Source organism: Pinus tabuliformis, chromosome 3_1 (assembly GCF_031772625.1).
Source record: "Pinus tabuliformis cultivar Carrire ecotype Pingquan chromosome 3_1, CPIR1, whole genome shotgun sequence".
Lineage (NCBI taxonomy): Eukaryota > Viridiplantae > Streptophyta > Pinopsida > Pinales > Pinaceae > Pinus > Pinus tabuliformis.
Genome location: NC_142301.1, coordinates 495,782,912 through 495,807,346, shown reverse-complemented (window position 1 = coordinate 495,807,346; position 24,435 = coordinate 495,782,912). Strand labels below are relative to the sequence as shown.

The 24,435-nt window shown below is 34.8% G+C and overlaps 1 pseudogene; it reads right to left on the bottom strand.

The window, feature by feature from the left end:
• LOC149187979 (tubulin alpha-1 chain pseudogene) overlaps window positions 1-22,081 on the bottom strand; it is an 87,205-nt pseudogene extending 65,124 nt beyond the window's left edge.
• Between the last annotated feature and the right edge of the window lie 2,354 nt (window positions 22,082-24,435).

The following is a 24,435-nucleotide window of genomic DNA, read 5'->3' as shown; positions in this document are numbered from 1 at the left end:
CTTGTGCTACTGAATTATTTTTGAGTTTAGTGAATTTTTTTATGTTCTAAATGGAGTTCTGTTTTAGTAAGGTCTCTCGGTATTTTCATTTTCCAGATCTACAAATTCAATTAAGTGATATGATTTGGATCCGATTGTTTGTGAATCTGTTACTTATGATGTCTTGTATTTTATGAATGGCTGCACTTTTGGTCACCTCTTTGATCTATTTTGATCATGTCTTTAGTTGTGATCTTCTCCTTGAATGCGCTGGATCTGCAGAGAAGTCTGGATCATTTGCTCATTGGCTTTGATGGTGAAATTGCTGGATAAAGAGTCTGTTCCAACGGTTCTGCGCCATTCAAAGATTGCAGTTTCGATCTGAACTTCAAGTTCAATCTGGTTGTTGTTTGTTGTTAACCACATTTACTGAGTTTATCTTGATTACTGATTTGCTGAATATTTGGTAATCAGAAATAATTGCTCAATATTTAGTTAAATATATGTCCATCTTATTACCAAAAATTTAATGAATCAGCAATCGAAATAAAAATGCCTAACTCACCAATCAGCAATATTGGTGAACTAGAGCCATTCATTTTCCCGGTTGTAGAGATGCCCAATTCAAGTTGTGAGCTCCAAAATAAAATGGCACAGCAGAGATCGCCAATTCACATTCTTCGGAATTGAGGCCGCCTGAGAATCTGTTGATTATCAGAGTCTATTCCAATTCTAATTCTTCAATTTTTATTGGGGATCATATGCCTGCAGTAGCACAGCACACAAAAAAAATGACAAGCGCATTTCTGTGATTCTCTTTGTTCGTAAGGGTGGTGAACGGCGATCTGTGAATAGGCAGTTGAAGCGTTGAACCCCATCAAACTCAGAAGCGTGGAGCCCCGATATGCCAAAGTTGGAAGTGTTGGCGTTGCCTCCCTTGCTGGTCGCCTTGGATGAACTAGATTCGCTGAGAAATCGTCACTGCGAATGCTGTTCAATCCTTGATGCAGCGCGGGTGTTCAATGCCCCATTCAACGATCTACCGGAAGTTCTCAAAGCGTATCCTAATTGCCATTCTTTTAATTCGCCCGTTCATAATGTGCCCACTTAAATATAAAAAAAAAATGGAGAAAGGCGTATCATTAAAGAGGGCGAAAATGAAATTAATTAATTTTTCCTTTTTTTCAAAAAGGAGAGAAAGCCTATTATTAAAAGGGGAGAAAAAGGCATTTTAATAATTTTTTTAGATTTTTGAATTTGGTTTCAAATCATTTAGTGTAGTTTATCTTCGGGAAAAGAAAAAGTGCATTTTAAATTATTAAAAAAAGACTATTTAATTTGTCCAATAGTTTATCACAACAAGATGAGGGGCTTTTTAAATTCTTAAAAAAAATGACTAAATTTGTCCCATAGTTTATTTTATGAAGAACCATGTACATCATTGTTTTTTTTTTTTTTGGCAAATTTTATTGAGTTTAAAAAAACAGTGTGGGCAAAAGTTATTGGGTTTTAAAAGGGAGGAAAAGAATTGAGTAGATATTATTCAGAAAAAAATCACTAGGTAAAAAGAGATTTGGGCATCCTTTTGTACTCGCTTCCTTGTCGATTTACCTTATTTTGTTGTTTTTTTGGAACATAAAGTTATTGTTTTTGTCATCATCAATTTTGTTTTGTAGTAGTTTTTGCTTAGTTGGTGGAAATAAATTTGCCAATTTTGTCTTTTCAAGATGGGTAAAAGTTTGCAGGAGCTTCGTGAAAAGAAGGCAACAGATGAACTTCGTAAAGAGGTCATTCAATTGCAATATGTGGTAACTCTATTACAAGCAGAAAATGCAACACTTAAAAATAGGTTGCAAACTTCAGTTACTGAGAAAATCCAAAAGGTTGATCATCTCGATTCAACCATGGGAAAATATCTCTAGATGATTGCAGATGAATTTCAAGGGAAAATTGACCTCCTTGATGACTTGCAGGAGGAAGTTGAGTCTTTTTTTGACTCAACAACATAAAAATTGAAGAAGTAGTTAAAAGAGAAAGATAATCAATACATTATGGAGATTGATTGTTTAAGAGAAACAATGATGGGGCAATATCAACTTTTGAAGCAAGATTATGATACATTGTCACAACAACTGATTGAGAAGGATGAGGTCATTCAAAATATGCAAGAGTCTAAACAGGAACTTGAATTGGAAGTTAGTCGTCTTCATAAATTTCAAATCGAGACAGTTGATGTTAAGGTGCCAAACTCTCCTTCTTCCACACTTAATTATGTTGATTGTCATATGACTAATGGAAATGACTATGAATCATCACATGCAATTGTCACACCCAGTTTTGAAAACCATACTACTAGTATTGGGTCTCGATTGCTGAGAAAAATGGAATATACCAAAGGAGGAATTGGGAATAATGGATAGGGAATTGTTACTCCTATTAACCCTGTAGCGAAGATATCAAGAGGTCTTGGATACGATCCCGTCGATGCTTCATCATCTACATCCAACTGTGAGGTGCTTGAAGAAAATGCTCTTATTCATTCTGATAGACATATGGATGACATGGTTGCAAATATCATTCTGAATGAAAGTGTTGTTGCACTCAACTCTAAGTCCATAGAGGCAAAAATTAAGCCATCTGCACATCCTCATCAGAAGAAATTACCCAAGCATCAGCATTATTGGTCAACTAGTATTCCAACATTCATATCATTATAGAAGAGACGTGAAAGAATGAATTGTGGACCAGTGCCAACCATCAGGATCGACTGTGGATGGATCGATGAATGGTCATGGCATCATTTGAACCAATGCTTGAAGAATTCATATCATTGTATTGCATCAATTGTTCGTTGTTGATTGCCATTGTTCCCTTAGTTGTGCTTTAGGGGGGGAATTTGTTGACAACGAAGACTGTTGATTCTTGCTTCTTCCACAGTTTTGTTTTAGGGGGGGGGGGGCGCAGTTAGATGGTGACAGATATTGTTGTCATTGCTTTGTTGATAATTGTCATCTTTTGTGTTTGATTAGTGTGATGGTGATAGTGTTCAAACAACTTCAGGATTTTTGTTGTACGACATTTTCAATACCTGCAAGCCTCATTGTGTGTTGGCTGGTTGATGGTGTTGCTTCTATTTGAAGCCTTTGTCTTGATTACCGGAACCTAGTTTCTTTGAAGCATTTTTTGGAGAAGTTGACAGTGTTTGCTACATGTGTGCCTCTATAACAATCCTACTTCAGAGATCGACCAACCTCATTGAGGTTTCACAGCTTTCATCTTCAAAGTTTTGGTACTTCAACATTTCATACTTTTTCATTGGAGCAGACCTATGTTCTTGTCATTCAGTGGATCGTTATGGGATCTACAATTTCAGCTCCATGATAATTTGAGCACTGAAATCTTGAGTCTCTTTTCGGGGGGGGAGTTTTTTCCTATGGGTTTTTCTCTCTTTCTTCGCTTATGAGAATTTGTACATGGGTATATAGTCATGTCTCGTTGTCAGGACCCATTCTTTGTTTTCTTTAGTTACTCCTTATGTTTTGCTTAAGGGAGGGGTGTTAGAGTTGTCTTTTCCAACACCTCATTTCCCTATGATATAAGTATGGTGAGTTGTAAGATCACATAGGGACTTGCATCTGTCCAGAGGTTGTAGTTATCCTTATTCAACACTAGGCTTCCTTCATTGATATATAATGGAGCCTTTTTATGTACATTAACAACAAGTTTGTGAGTAATTCAATACTCTTTCAATGACTGCTTTGATTTGTCACGTATATTTCTTTTGTTTTATTTTGTGCACCTTATATTTTCCCTTTCTTCTTCTGCAAATTATGTGTTTGGTTTTTTTTTCCTTCTCTTTTCGTTTTTCCGTTTCTGATTTTCGCATACTTTCTATTTCTGAATTTTCACTAGGTTTAATATTTATCTGGGATGGGAATAAGATGGGATTTCTCTTCCGCATTTATGATTTTCTTTTTCTTCCACAATAATTTAAAGCGTACTTGTTGTTATTGTTACATTGATTAAGTTCTAGCAATACTCATCTTTCGGATAAAATTCATCTTTGTTAAACATGTCCTTCCTCACTACGTGGCTTGAGCTTGGAGTTCGATGAAAAAGCCACCAATCCAATTCGAACTAGATTTACATAACTCATTTTGGCAGGGATAAAGTGGAGATAAATAACACTCAAAGCATTTAGTTTTTTAAGTTGATTTTCTAAAAAAATAAAAATTATCAAAACTGAAAAAATATCAAAAAATTGTTTAACCACGACAACAATATAACTACCCCATATCAAATACATGCAGCATGACCATACCCATGCTATAGAAGAAGAAGTTGTTTTTTCGGGCACCCTTAGCATAACTATACCCATGTTATAGAAGACCGAGCTTTTTTTTTGGAGATATCAATTGATGTGTGGCATTTGTACTTGGCTTCAACATTTCACCCAAACCAAATTGTTAATGTTTACATGACATGACCACATCACTTGATTGTTTTTTAGTCCTAGTCCCTTCATAGGTTCTAAATTTGAAATTGTTAATTTATTTGTGCATGTTAGAAGCCCTCTTGGCTAAAGAGAGTGTTTCTTATACTTCCCTTATGTTTCTCATTTTGGGAAGTCTTTGGGTTTTGGTCCTCGTTCTAGGTTTTTACTTTGTTTCTATTAACCTCTAGCACTTTTCAACTCCTCCCATATGGCAATAAATGTTTAATGTGTACACCTTAGTCTATAAGTAGGTGCTTCTATCCCTTATATCTCCCTCTCTTTATATCTTGATTGTGTCTCCCTTCCCTTGTTCCATGATGTTGAGAGTGATCATGTTTGTAGGTTGTTGAGGCCACCCTAGAAACAAGCATCCTAAGCTATTTGAGAGATCAACAAGTGGAAGATTTGTCTGTAGTGACCTATACGGAAAATACTCCAACTGAGATTCATATGGAAATCCAAAAAGCAAAGTTGGAAGCAAGGGTGGAGTGGAGATTTCTTTCAAAAGTTGAAGTGGCAGAACAAGTTGGCAATTGGATTCTTGAAATAAGGAATGTTCACACTAGACAAACTAGATATATATAAACTATAGATCTATATTAGTATATAAAAACAATAATTGGTAAAGTATTTGTGGAACCTGAGAAGCTCAATAGAAAATCTTGCTCATTATGGATTATGTGCAAATGTTGTTGAAGGAAGTCAATGATAAAGGTTAGCTAATTTTGATTTCTAAACTCTAAAAGTCAATGATAAAGGTTAGATAATTTTGATTTCTGAACTCTAAGGAGGATACAAGGGCACCTGATACTATTATGGTTAGATTGTCCATCTCGTGAAATAATTTCCCTTATAACTTTTGTTTTCCATACTAGAAGCAGTAAGGCTACAATCGTAGGAGATGACAAGCCTCAGTTTCATACTGGGTTTCTATATTTTTCATAATCTCTTACTTACATGTTTGTTTGATATTTAGATATATTGTTTCTTTTCTAAAAGCAATCATTTTGTGCTACTAATTTGCTCTCTCTCTCTCTCTCTCTCTCTCTCTCTCTGTATATATATATATATATATAATTCAATTCTTTAATTTAATAATATAATTATAAAGGTATTAATTTGTATTTAATTATTTGTGAAAAAATGAATATGTGAAGATGATGATGATGATGATTAATGTCTGCTAAAATCAATATGGTCAATGGGACCTTAAGAAGATAAAATATTACTTGGAATTATTCAACGTTTTATTTTTATGCTAAAAAGCATTAAGAGAAGCATTCCACAATCATTGTAATTTCGCTGACCTAAAAGGTCAAGAAGGTTGGTAGTGTGAAAAATATTTTGAAAATTAGATCACATGTGAGTATAAGATGGACAATCTAAGAAAAAATGTTTTTCATATTCAACCCTCTTAGTGCCACAAAGGTGATAAAATCTTGCATCTCATGGTGTTTTGGGAATTAACCAACGCCTAGTCTCACTATGAAGCTTATAAGAATTTGTTCTTATTTTAGCAATGTTTATTTTCTTCTTAGTATTAGTCAAGATAGAGATATATTTTTTGTTTTTGAGATTGGGGTTGGTCGCCTCTTATTGGGGTTTAAACATAAATGGAGTGTTAATATTAAACAAAATGATATAGCTAGGTTCATAGTAATAGTACAGTAAAACTTGTTGAGAAAAATGGTACCAAGGAAGTGTTTCCTAGTCCATTGGCATTTTTGCCTAGGAAAACACTTTAATGACCTTTTGTCATGAGACATTATGATTTTTATTAATGTCATGGAGTTAATTAACTTTATGAGGTGGTATATGTGCTAGGTAACTTTTAATTAAGTCTCTTTATGTTTTAAATGTGACTTTGGGGAGAAAAGATATAGAGTGACTTTTAATATTAAAGTGACTTTTATATTTTAAAATTGACTTTATGAGAGAAAGAGTGCACATAGTACAAAACATATTAAAGTGACTAGGAGTTTATTAAGTGAGGGGGACTATATGAGAGAGTGGGTCAAGTGTGGGACTTGATCTCATCCATTGATTTCATGGGTTGAGATTTACTCTCAACCCTTGATTAATAGGGTTAGATTTTCTCTTTCTAATGAGAAGACAAAATGAAAAAGCAAAGGGTTTTTCTCATTATTGTCATGTGTGCTATGGAGGAGAGGAGAGATAGCAACTTGAAGGGCTCTAACTTCTAGAGAGACTTCCTGCACGAATTTCTAGTAGAAACCACATGCACGATTTCCTAGATATTCACACTAGGAGTTTAGGCTAAGGTTGCAGATATTTTCAGATTGATTTTAGGTCGAATTTTTATGATAGTTATCATGAATCTAGGTTGAGATTGGTGGTGGTTTCTAGGAAAATATTAGGTTGAAACTTCAGGAGGAATCTAGGTCGGAACTTTAGGAGGAATCGAGCCAAAAATTCTGGGTGAGAATTCCTAGAATATGTCAGTGTGTTAGCGAGTTTTTCAAGGCCCTAACAATGCTAAAATCAAGGTGTTTTGGTCATTGTTTGAGGGCATATTTTCAGCTGAAAATAAATTTGTTTTCAGGAAAAATTATTGATTGTCTAGTGGATCAATTTCTTGTGCATAAGGAGCTTATATGAAGCCCGAAATATTTTCTTGAGGAGAGTTGACTATGTGTGAGAAATATCAGTTCGAAACTCAGTGAAAAAACACTTCAGATGCACTCCTTTAAGGGAAGAGAAAAGTTCAAATTTATTGTTGTACAACTTAATTCCTTAAGAAGAAAATTTAAAATCCTCCCTTAGAACTGGTTTTCCTATGGTTTTCCCCTTGTGGGTTTTTCCAAGGTCATTAGAGAAAAAATAAGTGTAGCTTTATGTGTGTGTTCTTGCATTTCTTCCTTACATCAACTATGAAAAGTGAAAGATATTAGAGTAGTTCTTTGTTTCAAGTTAAAAGAAAATTACATGCTATATGAGTAATATGTTTAGGATCGTTTTTGGGCATTAAACCATGCAAACACTTGAAACTGGGTGGGCTATAGCATAAACTTTTTTTTCTACAAAACTCTCTTTGAGAGGTCTTAAACAAAATTTAAAAGAAGATTATTTTCTATCCTATCCTATATTTACTATTAGAAAGGATGAAAAACAATTACTTCTACTAGATGGTGATGGTGTATATTCTATAAAATTGACCTAGAATGGTGGATACTTTAAACAATATATAGTGCTAAGAAAAGGAATGTCAATTGGTTGCTTTGTCTCGCACTACATTTGTTGAGTCTAAATCCACTTTGACAATGTATGTGTTCTTTAAGAGCTAGTGAATAGTTTCATCTTCCTTGAGATGCCCAAAGTTTGGATTAATAGATTGTACTTAATTATATGCTCCTAATTAATCTCGTTGAAGAAATTTTTTTACCATAGTCTAGAGCATGCTACAATTTTCTTCCAAAACATAGTTTGGAATTTGAATTGAACCAAAGTATGCATTACTATAGCATTTTGTGAGGTTACATAATTTTCCTATTCCTAAATTCTTCCTATAGTTTCCATGATAGCACTTATGTTACCTTAAATGGATTTTCCATGGCTTATCAATGCCTTCACACACTCCTATGATTTTTGTAGTCCATTTGATAACCATTACTATAAAATACTATGCATGGAAATGGAATTGTAGTGACTTTGTCCCACACTACCATAAAGGTGACTAGGACCAAGAATTCAATCTAAGTTAATTATCGATTCAAATTCAAGTAAATTCTTAAAGAAATTTACTAATGAATAAAGATAAAGGAAACTAGTCCCCTAAGGAAGCTAGAGAGAACACACTACACATGAGATTGAAAAGGTCTGAAATAATGAAACTGAGAAGGTTCTACTTAATTGAGACTAGTGTCAAACATTAAGAGCAATAATCCCACGAAAGAGGGCAAGCACTCAAATGTTCCAAAAAAATGCAAACTGGGAGGAATCCTTAAAAGATATGAGAACCCAATTAGAGACCCCCTAAGCCCCAAATGACCATGCTATACACCCTGAATATGAATGAAAAGGACGGTAAATGGTCCAATTTCCATGTGCTACAAAATAGGGAGGAGACCAAATAAACTAACCAATTTATGAAATATGAGTCCTCTAGTCTAGAGAATGAGCCAGTCCTCTTGTAGGTTTACCCCAAGTAATCCTTTATCCTTGTCATTATCCCACAATGATGCCAAAGAAATCCTCCCACAATTTTAGTTGCATGTAAGACCGAATGCAACTTTCTGTCATCTGAATTGAAATGATCTAATTGTTAAGACAAATACCCTGTCACAAACCATGTTAGTAACCATGTTGAAACAAAAAAAGATTAGACACATAGAAATAAGGATAATATTCCACTGACTAAAGCACATGCATAATCTAAGATCTTGAGCAAATATGAATAGTCCAATTCACCTAGAATCTCCCTATTTCATATTAGGCTTTAGCAAGCATAAGATAAATGAAAATAAACACCATGATACAAGGAGAATCTCATAGGTTATAATATCACACCCAAAAGCACTAATAGAAATGAGAAAGGATATAAGAGTCTCACGACTAAATAACGTTCTACGAGAGTATAAAAACACTAGCTAACAAAAGTATATTTATTAATAATGAAGATAACTTACAAGCTAAAAAGAGAACCTTTTGTTTGAATGCAATAAATTTATGTATAGTTTTATTTTGCAAATCTTGGGCACCTTGATTACTCTTTAGCTACCATAGATTTCCTTTTAGCTACCCTAGTTATCATCTTATTCTCACTTTGACTATTCTACTAGACGTGAGAGTATTAGCTTCATGAAACCAAAAAAATAACATTTTTCTCCACGCAAGTGAGCTTTCATCAAACAATATTGACAAAATGACATGAACTTCTATTCTTGTATGTCTATCTTTTTCTTTTTCTTGAATGTTTCCAACACTTGTGTTATCACCCAAAAATTCTCTAAACTTGGACAGTTTACATTTGTTCCTAAGTCATAGTGTTAGATAGGGGTTAAGTCATTTTTATGTTTTTAGAGTCTAAGTCATAGGGTTAGAGTCTCATTTCCATCATCAAATAAAGTTCAAAAACCTTGTTTTACACTTTATGGGTCCCATATCATGTTTTGAAAGTCATGTGTTTAGCCATTTAAAGAAAAAAAAATTAAACGTGCTATGAAACTGTCTAGTCGTTTTCGTAGCGCAAAACCCTAAATTTACACTAGATGCGCTACGAAACTGCTGTAGGTGCAGTTTTGGTATTTTGCTAAAATTTCAAAGGGAAGAAACAATTGGTTTTTTGGAGAATGATGCTGCTGGAGGGTGTGAAGAGATCACCAATGAAAATTTAAGACTCAAGGCAGGAAAAACTAAAGGGTTAAAAGATATGTACAAAGGCAAAATTCTGCGCTACGAAAACAGCAAACAGTTTTGTAGCGCAACCAAATCAACCTTCTTTATGCTCCTTCAGGGGCTTGTTTTTTTTTGTACAAGTGGAAAAGCAAGGTTCACGGGATGATAGAACACATGTCACATGTCTTAAAGGGTCAATTTTGTTAGCAGAATGATTTGAAGACAAGCATAAGGATGAAACCCTAAAAAGGAGGAACTCTGTGTCCCTGTTTTTAGAATTCAACTTCCAAGGGGATTCTTGAGCAACTGAAAACTCATTTCTGAAAAGTGAAAGAGATTTTTGTTACTAACATACTGAACTACAAAAAACCTCTTTCATTTTCTTCAAATTCAGTATGAGGTGGGAGAAATTGATGGTTTAACTTGCACTACGAAACTGCTGAGAGGAACTTTGTTTTCTAGTTTTAGCAGTCTTTTTCAAGATCAGTTTCTGGCCACATGCAAAAGTATTTTGGAATTCTGAAGGAGGTTTCTCTTAATAAAATCTCCAGCTACAATAACCTATCTCACTTTTTTCATAAGTGTTACCAGTTGGGAGATACAAGGCTTTCTTTGAAGCCATATTTTCAGAAATCAGAATTTTCCAGTTTTATACATGATGTTCAAAGACAGTTTCTGGGCAGTAGGAGAGGTATTGCAAAAAACCAAGAGAGGTATTTTTTTAAGACAGCATGGTTTCCAAAATCCTCCTTCAATTTCTCAAAATACATTTTGGATAAGGAGATAAAAGCTCTGTCTCAACACCTATTTTTCAGGGCTGAAGAGGCAAATTGAAGATTTTGAAATTCAACTAACAAAGTCTGAAGGTCAGCTACAGTAGAGATGAACAAAGCAGTGGAAGGGCACGGTTCTATGGAAGTGATAACACATGTCACTTGTCTCAAAAAGTCGAAATTTCCAGCAAAATGGTTTGAAGATCATCAATAAAGGTAAAGTCATAATTGCAGAAAACAAATTTCTTGGTTTTCAGGGCAGTTACGTCATGGAACAGCAAGGTTCATAACAAGGCTAGAGACATCACCAAATTCGACCTCATGAGGTTGCAGGTGGCAAAGGATTAATTGAAGACTAGATAAGGTTGTTAGAAGTATATTTAGGAGTTTTAGTCCTACTTGAATTAGGACTCTTCAAAGACAGTCAAGCTGTCATTTTGTAATTAATAAGCTTGTTTTATGGTTAGAATAGGTGTCTAGGATAGGAATTCGAATTCCTCTGATGGTGGATCATAGAATCCAAGGTTTTAAAGCTATATATGAAGTAGGAGGTCCAATTAGCAAGGGGTTGGAGACTTTTTGGCCCAGCTGCTGCTTTATGTGAAGGAATACAATTAGTAATGTAGAGAGGTTTTCTTGAACAAAACTGAGTTTAGATAGAGTTTAATCCTTTTTTGATCTATATGCTATTTTAATTACTTGCAATAGATATTATTGTTAATACTCAGAATTCATAATCTAACGCTCTAACTTCCTTTAACAATAAGATGACTGTGTTTTATCTTTGAACCACCAGCACTAGATTACATTGCTATTATTCAAAATTCACGACCATGTGCTCTGATTTCTCTTAGTAATGGAATGATTATGTTGAGCAGTAGATCTCATTGCTATTACTCAGAATTCATATTCTTATGCTCTAACTTCCTTTAGTAATGAGATGACTGTGTTTTTTCTCAATCTTGTGAGTAAACCACCTTTGAACCATCAGCAGTAGATTTCATTACTATTACTCAGAATTCATAACCATATGCTCTAACTTCCTTTAGTAATGGAATGACTCTTTTGACCTATGTTATCAAGTGAATTGTCTTCGTTTAAGAACCTTATTTGTCTCAGCTTTCATATCAGGAAACCTTGCCACTGAATTTATTGACTTGTTGACTCCATAGCCCAATGGTAGCAAGCCTCCATCTTTTCAACCTACAAACACACAAAACCAAGATAGAGTTAGCCATCTATATTATCATTAATCAATATCATTAACCCTTGAGAGAGCCCTCTCAAGCTGAGGAGGACAAGCCTTAGCTAAAAGATTGGTTTGAAATAGTTACACTAAGATAGTCTGGTCAGCAGCCTATCGGGGTCCTATTTTGATAACATTTTGGTGCGTTTGCTGAGAGCCTGAAGATTACTCATTTCCGAAATCAAGAAGCTGAACTTCTGAAGGTAGCAGGAGCTCAGGAATCTTTTCGAGGCTGCAAAACTACCTTGGCGACTCCATTGTTGAAGAATTCAAATTTCATAGATTTATGGTGATTCTACTGAACTTATGAAGAACTCAAATGCTGCCATTCTTGTTTCAAGGTATGCATGTATAAATTTTTCAGAAATTCATGGTTTCCAAAATCATTTTCCCAAGGATACATATTTTTTAAGGAATGGTCCAAAATTCAATGGAGAAGATTTGAGTTTAACTTTGAAGCATATATCAGATTTTTGTGATTTTACCGAGCTTCTTAGAGTCAAACATGAGGATGTTTGCATTATGTTGTTCTATGATTCATTTCAAGGGAAATGTAAACAGTGGATTGAAAGCTTTCCTGTCAAATCTATTAAGTCATTTGCAGACTTTTGGCTTATGTTTTTGGAGGAATGGATAGACAGAACAGAGTTGGTGGCAAACTCTCCTTCAATTCAAGGTTTCAAACAATGGAATGATGATCATATTAATGAAGAAATAGATGAAAATTTTTCTTTGTCCTTGTCTTCTTATCTAAAATCATTTGAGTGCAAGATAGAAGATAAGATGAAATTTTTGGATGAAGTTGCTAAGAACATTGAGAAAGACATTGAAGGTTTACAAGGTCAAATTCAATCATATAGTCTTCATGATCATGATCATACTTTTCAAAAGCTTTCTATGGCAGAATACAAAGAGAGGGTGTTGCTTCCTTTCTCTTTTGAGATTGAGGAAGAATACATTATTTTTGAAAATCAATTTGAGGAGCAGTTTGAGAGCACACAGCTAAAGCCTTATGTAGATGATCAAAGTATTGGTGAGTTGTCCAAAGCTGCAGAATATCACAAGAAACATCAAACTGACCATGTGTTTTTTGATCCTATAGCTGGCTACATGGAAAGGTTCTATAGTCCAGATTTCCAACTATATTTCCATTATGAAGATCAGATATATCTCATGCTGCCTCGGTTATTTCAGTATCATGTTTATTTTTGCTTCAAGCACAGCCAAGAGATTCAAGTGTCAGATCAGATCAATGATTGGCTTCATTGGAAGTTTTATGTTCCTTGAGCTACAAATGGAGATTGTAGCTGATAGGGTAGGTAGGAGTGTGTGAATAAGCTCAAGGTAGGTTGACTGAGCATTTTTTTTAGTAGGTGCAGTTTGAGTCCTTCTTGCAAAAATCATTAAAGCTTGGGGAGCAGATTGGGCAGAATTTTAGAGTTTTATTCTAAAGGATGGATAGCAGCACTGGAGCTACCGGTTCTTAGTGTACCACTGGGGCACACTATCCCTAGTGGAGCCACTGTTATCACCCAAAAATTCTCTAAACTTGGACAATTTACATTTGTTCCTAAGTCATAGTGTTAGATAGGGGTTAAGTCATTTTTATGTTTTTAGAGTCTAAGTCATAGGGTTAGAGTCTCATTTCCAACATCAAATAAATTTCAACGACCTTGTTTTACACTTTATGGGTCCCATATCATGTTTTGAAATTCATGTGTTTAGCCATTTAAAAAAAAAAAAAAAAAACGCGCTACAAAACTGTCTAGTTGTTTTTGTAGTGCAAAACCCTGAATTTACACTAGATGCGCTACGAAACTGCTGTAGGTGCAGTTTTGGTATTTTGCTAAAATTTCAAAGGGAAGAAACAATTGGTTTTTTGGAGAATGATGTTGCTGGAGGGTGTGAAGAGATCACCAATGAAAATTTAAGACTCAAGGCAGGAAAAACTAAAGGGTTAAAAGATATGTACAAAGGCAAAATTCTGTGCTACGAAAACAACAGACAGTTTCGTAGCGCAGCCAAATCAACCTTCTTTATGCTCCTTCAGGGGCTTGTTTTTTTTTGTACAGGTGGAAGAGAAAGGTTCCAGGGATGATATAACACATGTCACATGTCTTAAAGGGTCAATTTTGTTAGCAGAAGGATTCGAAGACAAGCATAAGGATGAAACCCTAAAAAGGAGGAACTCTGTCTCCTTGTTTTTAGCAGTCAACTTCCAAGGGGATTCCTGAGCAATTGAAAACTCATTTCTGAAAAGTGAAAGATGTTTTTATTCATAACATACTGAAATACAAAAATTTCTTTCAGTTTCTTCAAATTTAGTATGAGGTGGGAGAAATTGATGGTTTAACTTGCCCTACGAAACTGCCGAGAGGAACTCTGTTTTCTAGTTTTAGCAGTTGTTTTCAATATCAGTTTCTAGCCACATGAAAAAGTATTTTGGAATTCTAAAGGAGGTTTCTCTTCATAAAATATCCCGCTACAATAACGTATCTCACGTTTTTCATAAGTGTTACCAGTTGGGAGATACAAGGCTTTCTTTGAAGCCATATTTTCAGAAATCAGAATTTTCTAGTTTTATACATGATGTTCAAAGACAGTTTCTGGGCAGTAGGAGAGGTATTGCAAAAAAAAAAGAGAGGTTTTTGTTCAAGACAGCATGGTTTCCAAAAGCCTCCTTCAGTTTCTCAAAATACATTTTGGATAAGGAGATAAAAGCTCTGTCTCAACACCTATTTTTTAGGGCTGAAGAGGCAAATTGAAGATTTTGAAATTCAACTAACAAAGTCTGAAGGTCAGCTACAGCAGAGATGAACAAAGCAGTGGAAGGGAACGGTTCTATGGAAGTGATAACACATGTCACTTGTCTCAAAAAGTCGAAATTTCTAGCAAAATGGTTTGAAGATCATCAATAAAGGTAAAGTCATAATTGCAGAAAACAGATTTCCTGGTTTTCAGGGCAGTTAGGTCATGGAATAGCAGGGTTCATAACAAGGCTGGAGACATCACCAAATTCGACCTCATGAGGTTTTAGGTGGCAAAGGATTAATTGAAGACTAGATAAGGTTGTTAGAAGTATATTTAGGAGTTTTAGTCCTACTTGAATTAGGAATCTTCAAAGACAGTCAAGCTATCATTTAATTAATAAGCCTGTTTTATGGTTAGAACAGGTGTCTAGGATAGGAATTCGAATTCCTCTAATGGTGGATCATAGAATACAAGATTGTAAAGTTATATATGAAGCAAAAGGTCGAATTAGCAAGGGGTTGGAGACTTTTTGGCCCAGCTGCTGCTTTATGTGAAGGAATACAATCAGTAATGTAGAGAGGTTTTCTTGAACAAAACTGAGTTTAGATAGAGTTTAATCCTTTTTTGATCTATATGTTATTTTAATTACTTGCAGTAGATCTTATTGTTAATACTCAGAATTCATAATATAATGCTCTAACTTCCCTTAACAATAAGATGATTGTGTTTTATCTTTGAACCACCAGCACTAGATTACATTGCTATTATTAGAAATTCACAACCATGTGCTTCGATTTCTCTTAGTAATGGAATGATTATGTTGAGCAGTAGATCTCATTGTTATTACTCAGAATTCATAATCTTATGCTCTGACTTCCTTTAGTAATGAGATGACTGTGTTTTTTCTGAATCTTGTGAGTAAACCACCTTTGAACCATCAGCAGTAGATTTCATTACTATTACTCAGAATTCATAACCCTATGCTCTGACTTCCTTTAGTAATGGAATGACTCTTTTGACCTATGTTATTGAGTGAATTGTCTTTGTTTAAGAACCTTATTTGTCTCAGCTTTCATGTCAAGAAACCTTGCCACTGAATTTATTGACTTGTTGACTCCATAGCCCAATGGTAGCAAGCCTTCATCTTTTCAACCTACGAACACACCAAAACAAGATAGAGTTAGCCATATATATTATCATTAATCAATATCATTAACCCTTGAGAGAGCCCTCTCAGGCTGAGGAGGCTAAGCCTTAGCTAATAGATTGGTTTAAAATAGTTACACTGAGATAGTCTGATCAGAAGCCTATTAGTGTCCTATTTTGGTGATAACAACTTGATTCTCGATTCTCCTTAGTTTGTAGTTGCTTTCAAATTGCATTATCTTTGATTCATTGCTTAAATGAGAATATGGTTTGTCATCCTCTTTACTCCATCTCTCTTAAGATATGAGGTTTGGTAAATAATTTCTCTTTTTTTTAATTTCGATGGATGCCTCTAGCATCCCTCCATGTGATATGTTTTGGTTTTTAAATGCTTCTTTGGTCCTTGCACTTGAGTGAATCACAATGGGTTTTGTCCCTACATTTATTCTCCTTGAACCCACTTGTGCACTTCACAAACAAGCCATTGTATGTCGCAAATGGCATTATTATGATAATGTTTGGCTTAACAAGATATTTATGATACATAAAAGATAACAAACTATCATCAGATGCCCAATGATTTGCTAAACAAATCATATTAGCAAGACTAGCCTACTAGTTTAACGAAAGCAATGCATGTTGAATTAGCAGGAAAGAATTAACATGATGGAGGTTCAAGTGTCAAGTCCAATCTTTATGTAAATGTACATGTCACTCGTGGAAAACAGAAAACACTATAAATTTCCCCTAAAGGTGTAAAGATACACCGAAGGAATAGAAGATTTGGGAAGACCGTCTCGTCGAGAAGAGAGCCCACGTTGAATGCGTGCTCATAATGCCTGCCAAACACATGAGAATAGTCAAACAAGAAAAAAATATCCATATATCTCTATGAATTTAGAAAATTTTATTTAATTTCTAAATATAATTAAAAAAAAAATCACGCACAAATTGTTGTTGTTATACAAGTCCAAAAGGGCACTTTTGGTGTTGTAGAGTGTACCAGGCTTGCAATAGTCTCACACCTATTTTGATGTCGGACTGATAGCTATTGTTCAAACCATTGTTCATTTTTTTTAAAGCATACAACTATGCCAAAATCTTATATACATATTACATCCAAACTATAACATGCATGGTAATGGGAAGAAACATTATCGTAGGTCCTCATGGGCACTAGCACACAAAAAATGTAATTGCACAAGCAAAATAACTAAAGTCAGTATGTGTTGATAATGAGATTAAATAGAGAGCGTCTTTCACTGGAGCGACATTCAGATTCCAGGATATTTTTTTTATAATTTTAGCTATCTCCTTTTAAGTTTTTTAAATTAATTTAGAGCCATTTTGATGAGTAGAAATTACAGCAGTGTCGTTTTCCTTCATGATTTCAATGTCACCTAATTATTCTCTAAAATCGATTAATTCTCTGCACTGTGTGAGTGTTTTTTTGGCAGATAATGGGCAGTAGTCTCTCTAGACTGAGAGTGCCCTTGGGACCCATATTAGAACATGGTGTTGCCCTTTTGTCTTGATAATGTCACACAAGAACAAGAAACCATAGAAAGGATCTTAAGGAAAAGCTAGGGTTACATTGAGCGTGCCTAATTCGATTGGGAAATGAAAATGCCAGTTCCAATAATTAAACAAATTTAATGTAAGGAAAATGGAATAGGAGGAAATAGCAAAGAGCAAAAGAGACCATCAAAGCAATAGTTTTGGTTCCTATATGGAAAATGTAACTTAAAATGAGAATTACAAATAGAAATATGGATTTCTAATCTTGAATTCAGATCTAATTACATATTTGAATTAAGTTAAAATAGAAACAATTGATTTTCGTTGTCCTCTACTGCCAGGTCCAGTGAATGGAAATGGTTTCCAAATTCTAGAATGCTCATATTGTTGGGTATAATCATAATGGCAACATATTTGGATGCATGCAATCTGTTTAAAAAAGTGTTCGAACAAAGTAAGGTGTCATGGACTGGGAGGATCATTGGTTATGTTCACCATGGGTACTTTGAGGAAGCCATATCCTCCCATGATGTTGCTATAGGACCCTAGTGTAGACGAATTGCATTTTTCATTTGTGTTTATTTACACAAGGCATGGATAAACAATAAATAATGAATCATTTTAATAAAGTATTGAGAGAATCACCTCCACCTCCATTATCATAGGTGTTGCAAAAAGGAGTTTTAGAACAATTTTATTTTAATGTGAAGGAAAAGGTGACAATTGTTATCATTTGAATGTGGACACGTTATGCAAGATTGATCCGTAAACTACCATGGATATTCCACTGGACAGTTCGTCAAAACAGATCTAATAATATTATATTGAAACTCTGAAAATTCTACACTAATACAGTTTATTAAACTTTAAGATCTATGGATTTAACTATAATTAGTGCATGCATGCGAATGAAAACTATGAAGAAAAGTAGATAATGACAAAATAAGCGCGCACACACACACACAAGACACAACATATTCTCTCTGGGAAACCCTTTCGGGAGAAAACCCAACTAGAAGGTGAGGTTGTGTCACTCTCTTTCTTTATCTAGAAATATGGTTGTAGGTACAAAGAAGTAATGCTTATGGCTCGTGGGCTACTACAGTGCACAGATCCTCTTTGTGTGCTCTACCTCCTATCTCTCCTGGCTATCTTTTCTCAGTTATGGAACAAAATTCTCTCAAAAGAATGGAATGTGTCTTCCTCTTGGTGGCCCGATTATAACACAATCTGATAGCCTACTAGTGGTTAATTTTGACTACATCAACTCTTAACTAGAGTTACAATATAGACTCTTGTAGAGTATTTTACATCACAAACACGTGGCTAGCCCATTGTCCTTGAATAATGGGGGCCGATGCGACATCCTCTCGAACTATAGATGTGAAAACAGGAAGGTCAACTTATGAGTAGCATAATTTTTGCATACAGACTTCGATTGATGTGCTTCTTGCACCGTTGGAAAGGTCTTTGTGTGTAGAATATCATGAAAGGATTTTGCGCTAAAGAGACAAAGTTTTACCCCCAAAAAATGTCGTTTGATGCCTCAAAACGCTCCAGGAAGGTTTCAAAGCCCATTTCACCAAACTGGGTTCCGCCAGTAAAAACGGTCTCGTGAGCTGACTCCTCCACTTTTTCCACTCCAAATGCATCGATATGGATGATAAACAATATAATGATCCAATTCGGATCAAAGATGGGATGATCCAATGAAGCTCTAGAAATTTCCATGACATGACACAATGCCTTATAAAGAAAATGGAGTACATAATTCTCTCAAGGGAGTGGAGATCTACTTTTAGTACTTTTCCACATTCATCAGTTTCATTGATTTCGGCATAAATTCAAATGGTTTCATGCTCGACTTCAATAATGAATGATTTTGATGTGTGAATAGTACGTTGAATGTAGTGTTTGTTTGGGGAAGGAGTTCAAACTCAAATTGAAATGATGTTCTTCTTTCAAGTTGCATTGGGTTGTTGTATTTTTTTTTGCCATATGAACATAAATTGTAAACTAAGTTTGCTTTAGGTTTTCAAATTATTTTGTTGTTCGAATGTAAACAAGTTTGAAGAGAGGCTTCTTCAGCTATGTTTTTGTAGAATTAGGGCATTGTGAACATCAAATGACATCTTCCATTATATTTAACATGAGATTAATTGTGTCTACAAGAAGACTGAAAATGGCCCTAGATATTTGACTAATCCCCATGAATGTTTGAGGTTTTAAATTATGTTCCTCGATGGTGACTTTGGGGGCTTAAATGATATTTTCAATCCTTGTAGTAGTCTATCATGTAGCTAAAATATTATTCAAATCACTTTTGTGATTTTGAAAGATTAAATCCCTAATGAAGAGTGCATATGTAAAGCATATATATATCCTCCATGAAGCTATACATTAAAATTTATAGAGATGAGTAAATGAAGCAAAGGTTCATCCATTTTCTTGGACCCGCTAAAATGGTTACATAAACCATCCAAATGCATACATTTTTTTTGTGAAGAGAATCTACTTCTAAACATGTAAGCTTTCTATTAAGCTCATGACATATATGACTATCTATTAAGCTCATATATGATTATCAAACTCGAATATTGATTCTTTCATTGGTTTCTTCTATCACATGGCAGATCTTAGTTTCTTGGTTAGAACAATGCTCCCAGTTTTATGTCGAGTCATGACCATAACACAAGAATTTCAAAAACATGTGTAATTGCAGGCTAGAAAGATAAATATTCTGGTGGGAGAGAGGAAAATAATATTGGTACAATTTTTCTTTTGGTTGTACCTTTGGATTTGGAATTTGTAAGGCTGAATAGTCCAAAAGAATCCATACAATCAAAATAGTTCAGTGTGTCAGCTTGTCAAGTATCAAAACTTTCAAAATTTCAATGTGTTATGAAGAAAAATGTCGATAAAGAGATTTCAACAACTAGGCTTAGACTAATGCGTTGTCCCAATTGTGGGAAGGTTCTTCCTAAGATTGAAACATTCCTTTCTATCAATGTGATGATTGTGACACAATGCTTCAAGTCAAGAACAAAACCTCGTCAAAATTAAGTGATACACAACTTAAACCAACTCCTTCGCAATCAAATGACATAAAGTATCATTGCACAAAGGGTTATGTACAAGAATCCAATGGAACTACCCAAAAAGTGGACAAATTATGATCATAAATCCTACTTCTTAAATTTAGTAACAGATCTGCTTGGAAGGAGGGAAAACATTAATATGGAGCATGACCAGTGACATGCATCCATTGATGTAATGACAATTGTTGGCTTGATTAAACGGCGAAAAAAAAACCAACAGTGGCCTCTTTTGGTATAATGACAATTGTTTTCTTTGAATGAACGATGGAAAACAAAAGTGTAGACGAAGGTCGACGGTGAACCTTTTCGAAATAGAACACCTTCGGTGTAACTAAATCAAGGGTGATTTGATTTGATTCCCGTAGGAAATATTTTGATCAAGTATTATAGTTTGACAAATAATTATAAGCAATGTACAAATAAGTATTGAGGTTGGACACTATATTTGTACTTTAATGCTTTTTAAAAGAAATAGTATATTGATTTATAATATTTATTTTATTTTTTACATTTTAGTGTATGTTTTGTAAATATAATTTTTTTATGTGCTTTTAACTTAAACAATATTAACATTATTGATTTTAAATATTCAATTATAATTACACTGAAGGTGTTTTCTTTGTGGGGTTGGGTCAGGCAAACATTGTTCACCGCAACCAATCCCAGTGTCTCATTTTCGTCATCCTCCATCGAGTGAAAATATGACATGTGGAAAATGTCACTGCCAAGTTCACATTCACATGTCGCTTTGGAGGAATTTTCCAGTACTCATATATGCAAGAAATTCATGTATGAGCAAGGTCGAAGTCTCTGAGTTTTTCATCCTAACATTTTCATTACCAAGAGACATTCTAGTGAACTCAACCTATCTACGAAAATCCTGCAGTTGAGCCTGGCCCATTGCACTTGTATGGGTATTTCGATAAATATTTGTAATAGTGGTTCCAACTGCCATTTTATTGAAACTAGAGAGAAAATGGTTCTGCAAAGTGACATACTCTTCATTTCCATCTTCCAATTTGAGCAATATGTCACCCAACGATTCAAGTTCAAAAGCTTCCAAACTTGAACACTATGGAATCTGGCCATTGGGAGATATTAACAACATCACCAATAGCCTCCTCATCTTTTAAATATTTCAATGGTTTTAAGGACAAAGAAACAAACTCATTGCCTTTGCTGCTTGAGCTTCTCTTCAATTCATTTGTATGCATTTGTGGCTTGAGCTTCTCTTCAATTCATTTGTAGGTGCAGGGACCTCAACTGACGCTTTCCCAATCAATTTGTATGCTTTAAAGGAATCCATAGCTATTTCACTCTTGTTATCGAATTCAATAACATTCAAGTGCTTTGAGTTACTATGAAGTTCACATTTCTCAGTTTTTGCAAGAGCGTATGAGGGATCAAAATTATTGGGGTGCACATCTTTGTCAGTGTTTGAAGCCTCCGACAAGGGATCCAAGTTACCCTCAACTCTATGCTTGTTATCCTTCAAGCCCTCAGTTGCACTTATTCGAATCTCGATCTCAACTTTGACTTTCGGAGCGACATCATCATCATCAATATTATCCTCAAAGAAGCCTTTAAGGAAAAAACAAAAGGAAATATTATCAATCCATGCAATGGATCTTTGACAACTCACCCTCAAATATATTTTCAGCATCCGTGAAAAATCGACGAGGTAACACAATCCATCTATTACCACTTTTGTAGTGGGCATGCCAGCTGAGAATGCCTTAACAAATTTGAAGCTTCAGCTGAAAAATCATTCCAATAATACATATGCCTCTCAAGAACCACACTTTTTTCGAAAATTCCCATAATTGTGCAAAATTGTCTTGTCAGAACAACCTTTCATTTGACACCCATCACAAGTTTTCACATTCCTACAACTTTATGTTCTCTATTTCCATAATTAGGAACACCACCAGTCCCCTTAACCATTTTAAAGGCCCCCTTTCCCAAGGTTAAGCCACTAACTTATGTATCAATATGTTTATAAGGCCATTTTCTCTTCATTTGAACTCTATGCATAATGCTTCTAGCAAGGTTGGAGAAACACTCCCTTTTTTAATCCATTTCTATCATGAATTAACCCGACAGGTTCTCTACCATTCGTTATTTATTTAAAACATCGTAATCACAATGCAATATATTTCATCTTTGTAGCAACATTTCAGAACTAAACAAGTTGATACCTAGCTATGATTTAGCCCTGTGACTCCCATAAAAAACTTACAACACCAAACTCAACTCGGGACATATCTGAAACCCCTAACCGAGATGAGGCCAAGAAGTTTAAGAAACAAATCTACCAGTTGGTTTTCCAAACCCTAACGAGATGAGGCTGAAAATATGCACAACCTAAGCCAAAGAAAAATATAATGTATTACAGAAAGTGTGGAGAATCAAGGTCAAGAGTCGAAACGTGTAAAACCAAAGGCTAAAAATATCTTGTACCGAAGAAAACAAAACCCTCACATATTTTTCCCCTGCAAAGCCCCTCCTCCTTCCTTCTTTACTTGCCTCCAGGGAAACCTTCTTCTCACACACCGCATGTTTATTTCTCATACAAACCCTAGTTACATTGCTTCCATAAGAGGTTCTTAAAGACTATGAGCAGAGCCTTCTACTACTCTTCCATCCATGTAAATGTGCTCTACTCTTCATCACGAATGTGATTCTTTTCATCCATAGTCAACGAAATTCATTTGGCATTTAGTTGCCCCTCCTCTTTTACCTTCAACAAGAATTTTTCTGAGTAGCAAAGGAATGAAAATCCAATAGAGAGTAAAATTTTGTTGATTGTGTCTCGGTGGTGATTTGCATGCATCCCACGTTGATGAGAGCAGTGAAACTAAAATTCATATTGTGACATGGTAGATGTCACATTTGTTGTTGCATATACAACTAACATGTATAAATTACAACCACTCACGTCCAATGTGTGTTGAGGGTAGAGCAAGGCCTCATCAAATTCATGTTTCTAATGTTGTGTTTAGTATAAAATGTGCGACTTATGGATAGAACATGTGACCCATCATGCGTGCAATGTCGTCAGTGACCTGAAGCACTCTAGATTTAATGTTGGTCATTCCACTATGCTTCAAGTTGATGCCCTTGAATTCATTGTACACAAATTCTTCCTTCCCGATGCCCTGAAAGTTGATTAACACAATTGAGAAAACAATAATTATCATACTTTTCAAGATTGCCATATTGAGCGCACTTTTCCTCAAATTCATTTGGGTATTTTTTTGTTCAGCCAAATATGTTGTTGGGAGCGTGGGATAAAAATTCAACCTTCTCATCAAAAGTTTGCATTATAAAATCCCACAATCCTATTTCTTTCCTTTTTTCGATGAAATCCTTTTGGATTTACTTTTTCCAGAAGAGAGTGTCAAGACTGTGGGAGAGCCCAACTTTTTCTAATGTTGTCTCCATTGCAAGACAATTTGTACACTTCATTGCAATTATTTTGTTCGATGTTTTCTAGAGAATTATTTTATCCAGTGTTACTTGCAGATCCTTGACCACTCCTTGACCTCCTTACCCTTGTTTTAACTCTTTTTTTCACTATGGATACCAAAAGATTCTACCACCTTGGCTTCCCTTGGAATGTCAGAAAGGTTAATTTAGCAACTTTATTGCATTTCAAACTCTTTTTTTGAAATTTCTTTAATTCCAAATCTGAAAGCTTGGTATTGTTTATCTTCTTGTCTCATGTTTCCATGTCTTTTCTAGTGAAAATTCGACAGTATTCTTTATTTTTCCTTTGGCCTTTGGTCTTTTAGGGTACTCTTTCTTTTGCCTTCAGAGACCATCACTAAAATGCAAAGGTAACCAATTCTTCTTAACCTCAAGATGATCTTCCCAAATCTTCTATTCCTTCAGTGTATCTTTGCACCTTTAGGGGCAATTGCCAGTATTTAGTGTGTTGATAATTTTGATAATCTCAATTAAAATAATGTAACTATATAAATTAATAACTAATAAATTCAATAAAAATATAATCAAAACCTATTATTTCGTAAAATTATTATTTTGTTATTATAATAGTATTATTATTATATT